The 13,811-nt window shown below is 42.0% G+C and overlaps 2 pseudogenes; both read left to right on the forward strand.

Moving 5' to 3' along the window:
- Positions 1-4,271: 4,271 nt before the first annotated feature.
- Positions 4,272-4,388, forward strand: LOC126237989 (5S ribosomal RNA; annotated as a pseudogene).
- A 6,147-nt stretch (positions 4,389-10,535) lies between these two features.
- LOC126238337 (5S ribosomal RNA) lies at positions 10,536-10,653 on the forward strand (annotated as a pseudogene).
- The last annotated feature ends 3,158 nt before the right edge of the window (positions 10,654-13,811 follow it).

Here is a 13,811-nt window from a genome sequence, read left to right on the forward strand (position 1 = left end):
AAACAAGCGCACGGCGAGCCCGCATATGCAAAGCCTTAGTAAAGTCCCTTATTTACACATGCGGACGACTAGGCGGTAGGTGGCGAGACGGGCGAGCGAGTTTCTGAGAAATTATTCGCGAGTGATTTCGTGGTATGCGACGGAACACAAATAAAGAAATCAACCAAGGGAGAGACGACATTTGAGAACGGAAATAAAGAGTCGCTAATGTGAGAAAACTCTTGTTAGTACTGATCACTGACAGCATTCGAGATATTGTACTGTGCCACTTGTTTCTGTATATAGAGTGGCGTGGCGATATGTTACACAACCCTGTCCAAATAACAAAGCCCTTAAATCGATTGAGCTTACGTATTTAACACGATAGAAGTGCACTAACATTTCGTCCATAGGAACGGCTCGATCACGTTCGACTTCAGTATTATATTCATTGTCATGGCGTCAAGAACCAGCCCGATATCTACACTGGATTTCTTAACAGCTACAATGGGACTATTATAAGAGCTGTATTACCTTTCAATAATGCCCCACTAAACATTATTTGAATTTCTTTCCATACTGCCTTACGAACACTTACTACTATGGGATAAGGTGGTTTAAGAAAAATCGAACGAGGTTTTACTTTATCGTTCGTACCCCTTAATTAACACAGGTTATTGGTTAAATGACTCTTCGCTTCTCGTCAACATCATTTTCAATTGACTCTTTGTTTGGCGGTTAAGCTCAACTATTCGGAGCATTTCTGATCTGTCTGAGTCTCTCAATAATTACTGACACTAGTGAGTTCTCTTCCTTCGTCTTCATCTTCCTTAATCGTAATATTTTATCTATATGAATTATCCAACTTCTAAGATTAGTCTTTCCCCACTCTTTGTCATCAGTTTTCTAAAAGGAACCACTTTATATTCATTAATAGCTTCTATAAGTATACGTTTTTTTGCAAGTATAACATCACCCCATGCGTTGTTAACCAATCCATTCCTAACAATGCTGGTAGACTAATATCCGCTAGCACCAGCACTCACCGTTGAAGTACTAACCCAAAAATACTAAAAGGAACAAAACCCCTTCTTCCACTTTTCTCCCTGTCGTTCCCGTTTAACCTGCTACATGCACGTTAGTCACTGAGAATGATGGACACTGTCATCTACTCTTGTTTCTTTCCCAGATTTCTTTAGATAATAAGGTGGTTCAAATGGCTCTGAGAACTATGGGACTTAACGTCTGAGGTCATCAGTCCCCTAGAACTTAGAACTACATAAACCTAACTAACCTAAGAACATCACACACATCCATGCCCGAGGCAGGATTCGAACCTGCGACCGTAGCGGTGGCGCTGTTCCAGACTGTAGCGCCTAGAACCGCTCGGCCACACCGGCCGGCGATAATAAGCTGATCTGGCTTCCCGTATCAAGCATAAAATTTATTTTTTGATTAATCTCCAACCCTTGTACTACCAATGTGGATGCCTTTTGGACGCGGTTCTCTCCTTGTTCCAAAAGCAGTTCTTCGTTTAAGAGTCTCTGGTCTCTATATCTTAAGTAAAACTTTTCTCGTATCCTCATTACGTCGTGAAGGACCCGCAACTGGAGTTGCCTGCGTATTCTGGGTGGGACTACCGACTACGTAACCTCTATGATAATTACTCGAATTACCATTAAGATTGCTGTTTACACCTGTCATCTGTCTAAAACCATTATTGTTTGTGCAGCTACCATTACCATTGCGATGACTGTACGTGTTTCTTTAATCCTTCGTAAATCGATTTCTCTCATTCCCGTTCCTTCTAACGTTATCTTTTACTTCGGCGCAGTTGGAAGTCCTAGTGTCTGGTTTATCTGTAAATTTATTTCAGTAATCCAACTGGTCTAACAACTCGAGTAGCTGCTGTGCCTGTTTCCACATTTCTCCAACAAGTCTCTCTCGTACTCTATCTGGTAAACGCGTAATCAGTACCTCAATTAAATGCTATTCATTAACTGGTTCATCCACATACAGAGCCTAGTTGAGGTGGCAACTCTCGCTGTATCTCTGAGAACCGAACACTTTTAGCCTCCGGTTTCTTTGTGCATTAATGATATCTTTTACTGTAACAAACTTAGCCGAACTAAGCATCACCCTCTGTGCGGCGTCTTCCTCCAAGTGATTTACTATAAATCACGTATGCGTATTATTATCCAATGAAGTTGGCAAAGTGCCCTGGAACGATTTCGGAAAAATGACCGGACGCACTGATCCCCGCGACTTAAATTTTGGAAAAGGACTGCTTTCTCTCTTTACTCCTAATCTTAACTCTCCAATTAAATCTCAAGTGCTATGACTCGCTTTACTCTTATGATTAATATCAGAATCACTATCTAGTAATTCAAGGGTTGAAGATTCAGTACTATTGTTACCATCTGTACTAATTATACCTCTATTATATGGTTTGGAGGTAGTTTGAACTCCATGGCTTTCTCTTGGCACACTTTCCGTCTTTGTCTTACTTACGAAAGGACTCACTTCTGACATCTTAACATCTGCATGTTTAATCTTTTCCAAAACACATTTTTGCGTTTTCTCTAATTTAGAATCCATTAGCTGTTGTGACATTTCCAGTTTGTCCTCTGTTAGTACATTCATATCTCTAAATTGTTCCAAAACTTACTCATTACTAGCCTCAAACCTATCATTAACGTCTAGCAACATCAGCCTCGTTGATAATTCAGGTGACTCCTTCATATCCTGTTAAGATCCTCTCGTGCCGTTACTTTACTTCCAACGTCTGTTACTTGACGACTAACTTCATCATATCCTTTATTTACCTCTCTCATTTCTGGCATTAACTTGTCCTTGGTTTTTCTGACCTTGTCTTTGACTTCCCTTTTTCGTCTTTCTTGCCCATCATTATCTTATTTTAAAATATTGTCCCTGTCTCTCTTAGCCTCCTCTTTGTTAGCTTTAAATTCCTTGATTAAATCCTCTTTATCTTTCTTCGCTTTCTCTTTAAATAACTTTATTAACTCCTCTTTATCCTTCTCAGCCTCCTGTTTACTAGCTTTAACTTCCTTCATGAAATCTTATTTATCCTTCTTATTATTTTCGATTAACTGAGTTATCATATCCATCAGATCTCCATCCGTACCGCTAATTATTTTACACTCTCATGAAATGTTCCTACACTTTCCTCTGTTTTAGACTGTCCCACAAATAAATTATCGCGAACAGAACAAAGTTATGCACTACAACCACTATTAAACACATCCCCACTCGATCTAGCCTACCACAATAGATACGCTACAGGCTACGCAACTTTGAACAAAAAACTCTAACGTTACCGATACATAAGAGAAAATATTGTTTTTTTTCTTTTTGTACTTATGGCTATTATGTGTATCCCCTCCTCTCGGTGAGATGCCGAGCCCTAACTAAGCTGATGCCACTGCTGAAGCTGCTGCCGAAGCCGATGTCAAGGCTCCTGCACACGACGCTGCTACTGCTCCCAGACTGCCTCTGCTCCCTCGTCACCAATGCTATTGCTTAGACACACCTTACTTCGACCCTTAACCTACTACATTACTCTATTTATTTACTTAATTTATGTCCTCAGGTCAAAATATGATTTTAAAGTTCCCTAAACTCAAATATTAACTCAATACTGTGCCCTAATAGACAATTATGTATCACATCTAGTTCAATAACTTACTTGGGAAGAGGTTCACCACTTCACTCAACAAGGACAACAAAATCTCTTCGTCTTTGTAATCTCTTTCACTCAGACAATATGTTTGTAATTAAACACATCCACAGACTCACCACTTCAGTCTTGAAAGGTATGTGCTGAGATTCGATCAGGATAGAGCCAGTGAAAAATGTCGATAGTTCCCAACCTCAAGGTTGGACGAGTAGTACATCTTCGAGTAGTAAGATCTTTGACATTGAACAGAGCTAGGTGCACGCGGTAAAGGTTTGAGTAGTGGTGCGGAGATGCGCAGAGACAGCAGACGTGTTTCGAGTCGGAGCTAGATGCCTGCAGGAGGCAGCCGGGTCGTGATAGCATCAAAGTAAGAATTGGCGCTACGCACATAATAAGCTATATATTGAGCGAAAATCGGCACATACCTGGGGAAACTAGAAAGAATAGTTAATAAAATAGGTTTTCTTTGATTAAATAATATCTAAAAGCTAGATAGAAATCCCATTGTTGATGCAATAAGCGTTTTGTGAAACTTTCTCGTAAATCCATGCTATAGAAGTTTTATTTAGTATTTCACATGTGCCTTAAAAGTTTGGGCAATGGCCTTGCCGCAGTGGATACACCGGTTCCCGTGAGATCACCGAAGTTAAGCGCTGTCGGGCGTGGTCGGCATTTGGATGGGTGACCATCCAGCCACCATGCGCTGTTGCCATTTTTCGGGGTGCACTCAGCCTCGTGATGCCAATTGAGGAGCTACTCGAACGAATAGTAGCGGCTCCGGTCAAAGAAAACCATCTTAACGACCGGGAGAGCGGTGTGCTGACCACACGCCCCTCCTATCCGCATTCTCCACTCAGGATGATACGGCGGTCGGATGGTCCCGATGGGCCACGTGTGGCTTGAAGACGGAGTGCTTAAAAGTTTGAACATTAAATATTTTTTAGATAAAATTAGAGTTTCATCTCACACCTCATGTCGTTCTCCGCATCCTGTGCTTCCATTGAACCAAAAGGTACTTTAAAGTAAAGTTCCCATGAGTAAAGCTAATAATTTCATTTATCAGAGTAAAATAATCTATATGCCATTGCACAGTTGGCAAATTATTCAGATCACGACAGGGCCAAAATGAGTAAAGTTATCTAGAATGACAATTTTATGCCATTGCACCACGGCTGAGTTGAATATATGTTTTATTATCGGCTAAACGGGAAGGAGTGCACGAGCTAAGTCCACAGACGCAGTCAGATGCAGGTTGGTGACTTTCATTTATTTTTCCCAATAAAATTTCATGCAGTCAGATGTGTATTTTGAGTATTAATTTTCCAACAATATTTTCATGCAGTCAGATAAAGTTCAGTTCAGTTAAATACGCAGTCTGATGCAAGTTTTATTAAAGACTAAAGCAATCACATGCAGTTCAGTCTAGTTTAAATAGAGAATTTTTATTAACAACAGTTTCACTCTCATAAATGTACTGTGCCACTTCTTTCTACACTCCTGGAAATTGAAATAAGAACACCGTGAATTCATTGTCCCAGGAAGGGGAAACTTTATTGACACATTCCTGGGGTCAGATACATCACATGATCACACTGACAGAACCACAGGCACATAGACACAGGCAACAGAGCATGCACAATGTCGGCACTAGTAGAGTGTATATCCACCTTTCGCAGCAATGCAGGCTGCTATTCTCCCATGGAGACGATCGTAGAGATGCTGGATGTAGTCCTGTGGAACGGCTTGCCATGCCATTTCCACCTGGCGCCTCAGTTGGACCAGCGTTCGTGCTGGACGTGCAGACCGCGTGAGACGACGCTTCATCCAGTCCCAAACATTCTCAATGGGGGACAGATCCGGAGATCTTGCTGGCCAGGGTAGTTGACTTACACCTTCTAGAGCACGTTTCGTGGCACGGGATACATGCGGACGTGCATTGTCCTGTTGGAACAGCAAGTTCCCTTGCCGGTCTAGGAATGGTAGAACGATGGGTTCGATGACGGTTTGGATATACCGTGCACTATTCAGTGTCCCCTCGACGATCACCAGTGGTGTACGGCCAGTGTAGGAGATCGCTCCCCACACCATGATGCCGGGTGTTGGCCCTGTGTGCCTCGGTCGTATGCAGTCCTGATTGTGGCGCTCACCTGCACGGCGCCAAACACGCATACGACCATCATTGGCACCAAGGCAGAAGCGACTCTCATCGCTGAAGACGACACGTCTCCATTCGTCCCTCCATTCACGCCTGTCGCGACACCACTGGAGGCGGGCTGCACGATGTTGGGGCGTGAGCGGAAGACGGCCTAACGGTGTGCGGGACCGTAGCCCAGCTTCATGGAGACGGTTGCGAATGGTCCTCGCCGATACCCCAGGAGCAACAGTGTCCCTAATTTGCTGGGAAGTGGCGGTGCGGTCCCCTACGGCACTGCGTAGGATCCTACGGTCTTGGCGTGCATCCGTGCGTCGCTGCGGTCCGGTCCCAGGTCGACGGGCACGTGCACCTTCCGCCGACCACTGGCGACAACATCGATGTACTGTGGAGACCCCACGCCCCACGTGTTGAGCAATTCGGCGGTACGTCCACCCGGCCTCCCGCATGCCCACTATACGCCCTCGCTCAAAGTCCGTCAACTGCACATACGGTTGACGTCCACGCTGTCGCGGCATGCTACCAGTGTTAAAGACTGCGATGGAGCTCCGTATGCCACGGCAAACTGGCTGACACTGACGGCGGCGGTGCACAAATGCTGCGCAGCTAGCGCCATTCGACGGCCAACACCGCGGTTCCTGGTGTGTCCGCTGTGCCGTGCGTGTGATCATTGCTTGTACAGCCCTCTCGCAGTGTCCGGAGCAAGTATGGTGGGTCTGACACACCGGTGTCAATGTGTTCTTTTTTCCATTTCCAGGAGTGTATATGCAGTATGGCATGGCAGGACGTTACGTTAACCTGTCCAAATGAGACAGCCCTGCCTTTACTGGCAGCCACACCTCGTCCCCATTACTAATAGAGCGTTAAATTTTAATCCAGGGTTATTAATTACGTATTCGCGCAAATGACGCATCTGCTATTGTATTTCAGGACTCAGCCGTGTGCCACTAGTACATGCATATAATACCAACTACTCTAAATCCAATTTACTGTGATTGCCAACAACATAACAACACGTGGGAAGTGGTGAAAATGTATCAATCGTGCCGGCCGGTGTGGCCGTGCGGTTCTAGGCGCTACAGTCTGGAACCGCTTGACCGCTACGGTCGCATGTTCGAATCCTGCCTAGGGCATGGATGTGTGTGATGTCCTTATGCTATTTACGTTTTAGTTCTAAGTTCTAGGGGACTGATGACCACTGATGTTAAGTCCCATAGTGCTCAAAGCCATTTGAAACATTTTATTAATCTTGAGCGCTTGTCCTTTTCCTGATATCAAATGTGAATCGACCAAACTTGTTCAACGGCACTTCAAAATGACATGTAAACACGACCTCTCATGCGGTCGTGCTGTACGTTGCTAAGGAAATCAATAATACAATAGGTCTTACGGGAATTATACACACGTAATGTCAAACCTACTGTGATGTGATTAATAATACGTACATTATCTACTACTATCACCTCTTTAAGACATTTAATAACTTCACAATGCGACATAATTACGGCTACAGCTGCTTATTTATTTCAAAACAATGCTATCGATAGGTAAGATGTTTTACAGGAGAGCGCCTTAAATTACTACAAGAACGCAATGCACATCAACACACGTATTAAATACTTACTGTAACTACTATTAACCTTATTTACGGCAAGTACCGATTTAATTAAATCTTTCAAACATTAAATGCCAACTCGTCTCATTTTACGAGAATTCCCATCTTTGCAATCAGAGTTCTAATTTTATTATAAACCAGCGATACAGCGACAGCCACCTCTCCTATAATATTAACTTTGATGCTCTCTGGTTTCTCTTTCTTTATTATACCTTTTATTATCTTTATCTCTCTTAAAACTTGAAACAATCTTTTAATTATGAACGTTAATATTTCCTTATATATGTATCTCAAATTAAACTTTAATCGTAATTGAATTATGTGTACGATAAAACTATTTTCTTTGTTTTTCTATCTTTGACACTGCTGAAATTGACTAATCTTTTCGATAGTCGCTTTTGAATCTTTGGAACTCAAAATAATATCTTTTCTTTGTTTACGCTGCTTGCGCAGATTTACTTACTTTCTTTTATCAATTCAAGTTATTAATTTCAATACAACTTTTAAACTTCAATGTGAACGAGTGACACAAAGGTAAACTCCACACAAATCGGAAACAACACATAAAAAACCTACATGCCACCACCACTTTTGTAGTAAATTTACAATTAAAAGCAAACCTCAACTTCTTCAGCTGTTAGCGTTCACGTACCCACAAACAGTGCCTAATTTAACTGTCGCTCGTCGCCCTATTAAGCAATGTAATATGGTTCCGCTATGGTACAAACTTATCCTCACTGTTTAAGGCCACTAATTTACGGGCAACAATAGCTGTGGTGTCTCAATGTAAACCGCGCAGATTCTGGTTGCTGGCTCATATTAAACACCGATCGAGACTTTAACTCAATGGCACGTAAATCACGTATGATGCGCTACTCTCTCAGTAGTGCGTACTAAAACCTCAACAAAAACAACCGCTCAGCACTCAATTACCTTAGAGTGGGCGTCATGTACCAACCACAAAATTATCGCGAATGCTCAATTACCTGAAAGCTACGGTTCCTCTAAACATCACAAAATGCAATCATGAATCGCACAAATAGTTCAGTTCCGTGACTGACTATCACTCTCGTGAACACAAAGCTTCTCCAAATAGGGAACACAGCTTCCACAAATAGACTATAACTTTTCTTCAGCACGCTAGCCCGTCACCATTCACCTCTGTGACAATGAACGAAGTATACTTATGCCCTACCAGCGACAACTAACACATTCGCCAAGTGAAGTGTCGTAGCTAAACCTTCGCACACTTACCGCCAAAACAATCTGAAATTAGATGGCTTCAGAGTACCCAAAAATTCTTTTGCGGAACAGCATACACTCAAGGCAGACACACTGCAGAACTCGTCTACAAAAGCTGATCACAGTAAGTTAGTGATCCAAAATACGATCAAACTCTTAATCGATATCTCCATTCAAACTTACCGAAGATATTCGCAATTCCGACTCGATCCACGATCAATTTTTTTTCCGTTAGTAACTGTTACACGCGATGTCTAACTAAAGCTTTCAGAGAGAAACTCTCGCGTGCGGCTCTCGTGTAGGACTGAACTTCTAATGCCCTATGACCAAAGAGGAACCAGTTTTCGACAATAACTTCATAATGCTATTGCCTTTAACAATTAACTATTAACTGCGCCGAATAGTGCCCAACTGGAAGTGATGATATCTCTGGTGTGGACAGTTGTTGGGTTCTGCAGCCGGAGCATGGAGACTGCCGCAACTTGCACGAACTGTCACGTGCGGAGATTTGCTTGCCGTTTTGCAACAATTTGATGCACAAAGACTTAAGTTACAGAAGATTATTACATTTACAACCACTCCTCAAGAATTAACAACTTTCCAACTTATAAATTAATATGCTGAAGCGAAACCCTGACGCCACTAGAAAACTTTTGTCCCATCACGAGTTGCTAGCGTTGTTCATGTTTGACAGTGAAAGAAACAGCCTTTTCAGCATATGCCCGATGTATACGACAGAGTGCGACGCTTACACGAGGACTTGTGGAAATAAAGAATACCAACAACCGTATTTTGTTGTAAAACACATTAACTACGCTATCAGTTTCGACACTGAATTAGTGTCGTCTTCAGGCCCGTATGCTAACTGAATGGTGATATCCAACTCTCGGTGCATCAGGAAAGTCACCATGTATATTCATTGGTTTCGTGGATTTCTGTTTACACGGCCTATGCACTCCAGCCATCTAACAACAACTGCAGCTTACATGGTACCTGTCCTAACACAATGAGCGTCGGATGTCACCATTCATTTTGAATAGGGGCGCGAAGATGACACTAACATAGTGTCGAACCAGGTCGCGTATTAACATATTTATAAAATTTGCTGGTGTTGCGTATTTCCATGAGTTTTTGACCAGCCGCAATTCCACGAGCATTTCAATGACGGAGGATATCGATGACTGCAGTTCCCTACACCTTCTGCGATGATATTCTCTTTGAACACCTGGCTTCTTCTTATTTCCCTTTGGGATGTGTTTTCACCTACACGGTAATACTTCATCAAATAGAACAACATAAGAACTTGAACTTACAGATTACCCACTATGATTTTGTTACTACTTCTACAGGCGGTGCATATAGTCCAAAAAAATTACGCAAGTTGTTGATCATGCTGAGGTGAATAGTCAGCGGCGGTGGGACTGTTTGGCAGCATTTGTCACAAGGTTGGACACTATGTGAACTATTTGTGTTTCCAATGCCCAGGGAGCTAAGCGTGGCGTATTTTACTGCAATCGACCTTGACAGCAATATCCCGCAAGGAAACTGGGCGTTCTTATATAGCGTTTCAACAGACAGTAAATAGATGGGCGGTTCAGAGAATAGAAATTATGTCAGCGTTAAGGAGGACATCCATGGGGATTTAATAGGAAGCAAAATTACAAACTTACGTCCTATCGATAACGTACCCATTAGAGACTGGGCTGCAGCTTGTTCACCGTGAGTGAGAAAACGAACGTTTGTCATCCCGCTAAAACAACCATCCCATGAGCCACGTGATACACTTTAAGAAACCACGGATAACCTAAGTGATCGAATATGAATTTAAATACAACTCTTCTCGAATGTGAGGCAACGGCCTTTCCGCAGTGGATACACCGGTTCCCGTCAGATCACCGAAGTTAAGCGCTGTCGGGCGTGGCTGGCACTTTGATGGGTGACCATCCGGGCCGCCACGCACTGTTGCCATTTTTCGCGGTGCACTCAGCCTCGTGATGCTAATTGAGGAGCTGCTCGACCGAACAGTAGCGGCTCCGGTCAAAGAAAACCATCTAACAACTGGGAGAGCGGTGTGCTGACCACACGCCCCTCCTATCCGCATCCTCAGCTGAGGATGACCCGGCGGTCGGATGGTCCCGATGGGCCACTTGTGGCCTGAAGACGGAGTTCTTCTCGAATGAGAGACCATTGCGTTCGATAGGTTTACGTCACATTTGGAAAATGATTCTACGTTCAAACTCTAGAACTCCTAACGTAATTTCCAGTTTCGCATTACGTCAAATAAACAAACACAGGAACAAGTACATGTGAGTGTAGTTTCAGGCATATGGGCCTACTACTGATTTGAGCTATCGAGTCTCCAGCTGGGTGACAGTGTTTAGACACAAGGATGTTTGACAGCTCTTAGACTCAAAATCTACCGAAAGATGAGAATAGCACGCACCGAAACGCCACGATACCTCAGCACTGGTATCCTGCTGGGAATCCAGTAGCTCTTCGTAACAGCCAACATCCTGCTTTCGATGTGAAACGGAATTCTATGTGCCTACTTTGTAAATTATGTTCGCCAGAGCATATCCTGAAAGAAAGATTTATTTCGTTTACTATAGAAAGCCTCAAGACTCGTCTATACCTACCTTGGAGAGTTGCGTATATATCTATTCTTTTCGCACCATGAATAATTTTTCTTTTTATTTGATAATACTGTAGGCGGAAAAACTAGAGCATATTGTTGCTGAGGCAATGAAAAGTTGTACGTAACTTGTTTCCTGTATCTTCGCTTCTCGATGTAGGTCACAACCTCATGCTCTCAGCGACTGTGAATTCTTGCACCCAATCAGTTACGACAATTATCAGGAAATTCACTAACGTATCTTAAAGTTCAAAAGAAAAGAAGTAAGTACGGGTCTGAAAAAAAAAAATACATCACGCATTAGATACATGACAGAAACCCATTAACACAGGTATAAAAATATCAGTTTGAGCATAATTTGTTTCATAAGATCCCTTACACCAATATTCAAATGCATCAGCAAATGAGACCATTGACATAATAAATACTAATTTACTGAAAGGTAGAAAATTAGGAAAAGCTGAAATAGTAGAGTTTATTCCATAACTATTTTGCATTAAATGCAAAATTCCACAAAAATGTAGAATTAATAATAATATAAAGGCGCGCAAAAAATTAAAGTTATCGCTATCCTTTACAAAAATAGGCAATTGTAACGAAATTGTGGTCGAAGAACGAGAATATTCCACTTGAAATTTTTTGTCAGTTCTTGATTCAAAGATATTTTCATATAGACATTAATGTATGAAACTTATTTCCTATCTTACCTATTTAATTTGTCTCTTCAGCGTTTTTTTTTTTTTTTTACACTTTTTTCTTTGGTAATCTATATCACGGGCATCTGTCCTGTGATTTCAACGTCTGCAAGCACAGATGAGTTTCACTTGCCCTTATGCCTTCATTCCATTGCTAAAACGTGTCAACTGAAGCGCTCTTCTTGCCGTCACTTGAATCGCCACAGCTGTTTGGAAAGAAGTCAAGATGCGAATCTTTGACATATTACATCCTAACTCTTGGCATGTCCTCAAAAGTTCATTAACAGCTACATTGTCATTTTCAGCTCTTTTATTTCGCTAGAAATTTTGAACAACGTTTTTAAGGCTTCCCAGGCTGCTTTCTCTTTCCCTTCAAAGACTCTAATAAATGTTACATCTCACTAAATTCTTCATAAGTCCTAACTTTATGTACAACGGTGGCAATAAGGTTTTGTCACGGTCAGATTTTTCGTACGAGGTGTGATTCATTGTTGCGACTGTCCACCTTGCAACGGAAGCAACAATACTTGGCATACACAAACTGCATTTAAGGTACGATAACAATAACCTTCAGATCGCCACGTATCTGCCGTTGATAGCCCTTTAATTTAATTTTTCGAGAAGCAGTTTTATATTTTCATAGCTCCTTTTCATATGTACGGCGTGGCTATAAGAACAGATGGCAGTAAGTTTCTGCTGAGAAGCAAAACAGCTTCCAAGTTTAGCTCAGGGAATCAATGAAAATTATGCAGTCTTGGGGCGTATGCTCCGTTCTCAAATATGCCATCAGGCCATTTACATCGCTGCATCGAACAAGGTTGTTTTCCATTCCACAGAATGAGTTTAAGTCTCTTTCCCAATGTCTGTGTACAGACAATTTCACAATTTCTTTTTCTGGAGAGTAGAGTGCTGCAGCCTGGACTCAAGACGTTCTGACTGCTCTCTGGTAACCCCAGATCACGAATTAGACCATTAAGTTCTTCTTGATAAATTTTATGTCTTCTATTAGCCGAGATCGATTCCTGTGTATATTCTGTATCTTCCAATAAAGACTCAGGCTGTTATTAGCATTCACCACGCACGTCTTCATCAAAGTCTAGGAAATAATGATCTGGAGGGCTAGGGGAAGTCAGAATTCTCCATGTGGTACTGGTAGTGCAGCTGGTGTAATAGTTGGGTATGTCATGGTTCGCCTTTTCATTCTCGACAGTCCATGTTTAAAAAGAGGCACCATAAAAAAATAACAATCAATTACATGTTCTAAAGGTTCTCGCTGCATCATGGGAACCACGAATGGCACCGACTTAACTGTTTTGTTTAATTAACAACTGACATTTACTGCACATGAATTACAGGAAATACTTGCTGCCGAAGGTTCGTCCTCGTCTTTTTTTTTAGTCTAAGTAAGGAAAATACGCTGTCTTTGTTAATGGAGTCATTTGGTGTTTCTGAGAAGCAGTTGTCCCTTCGTCGCATTACAGCAGAAGTTGTTCACCTATTAACAATTTTACGTGGCATCTTAAAGATAAACTGCCTTAAGAAATATTATACACAGATCAAAAAAAAGTTTTGCATCAACTTGGTTCAGAGAGTTCCGGAACCTGTACAGAAAATAGGAATAGATATCAACATAAACATCATTTCCGGCCTTTTTATTGCTTATGAAAGTACACGTTGCATGATGTACCACCATACAGCGAGACCTTCAGAGGTGAAGGTCCAGATTGCTGAACACATCGGTACCTCTAATACCCAGTAGCACGTTCTCTTGTATTGATGCGTGCCTGTATTCATCGTGG

This window comes from Schistocerca nitens, chromosome 2 (genome assembly GCF_023898315.1).
Source record: "Schistocerca nitens isolate TAMUIC-IGC-003100 chromosome 2, iqSchNite1.1, whole genome shotgun sequence".
In the NCBI taxonomy this organism is placed as follows: domain Eukaryota; kingdom Metazoa; phylum Arthropoda; class Insecta; order Orthoptera; family Acrididae; genus Schistocerca; species Schistocerca nitens.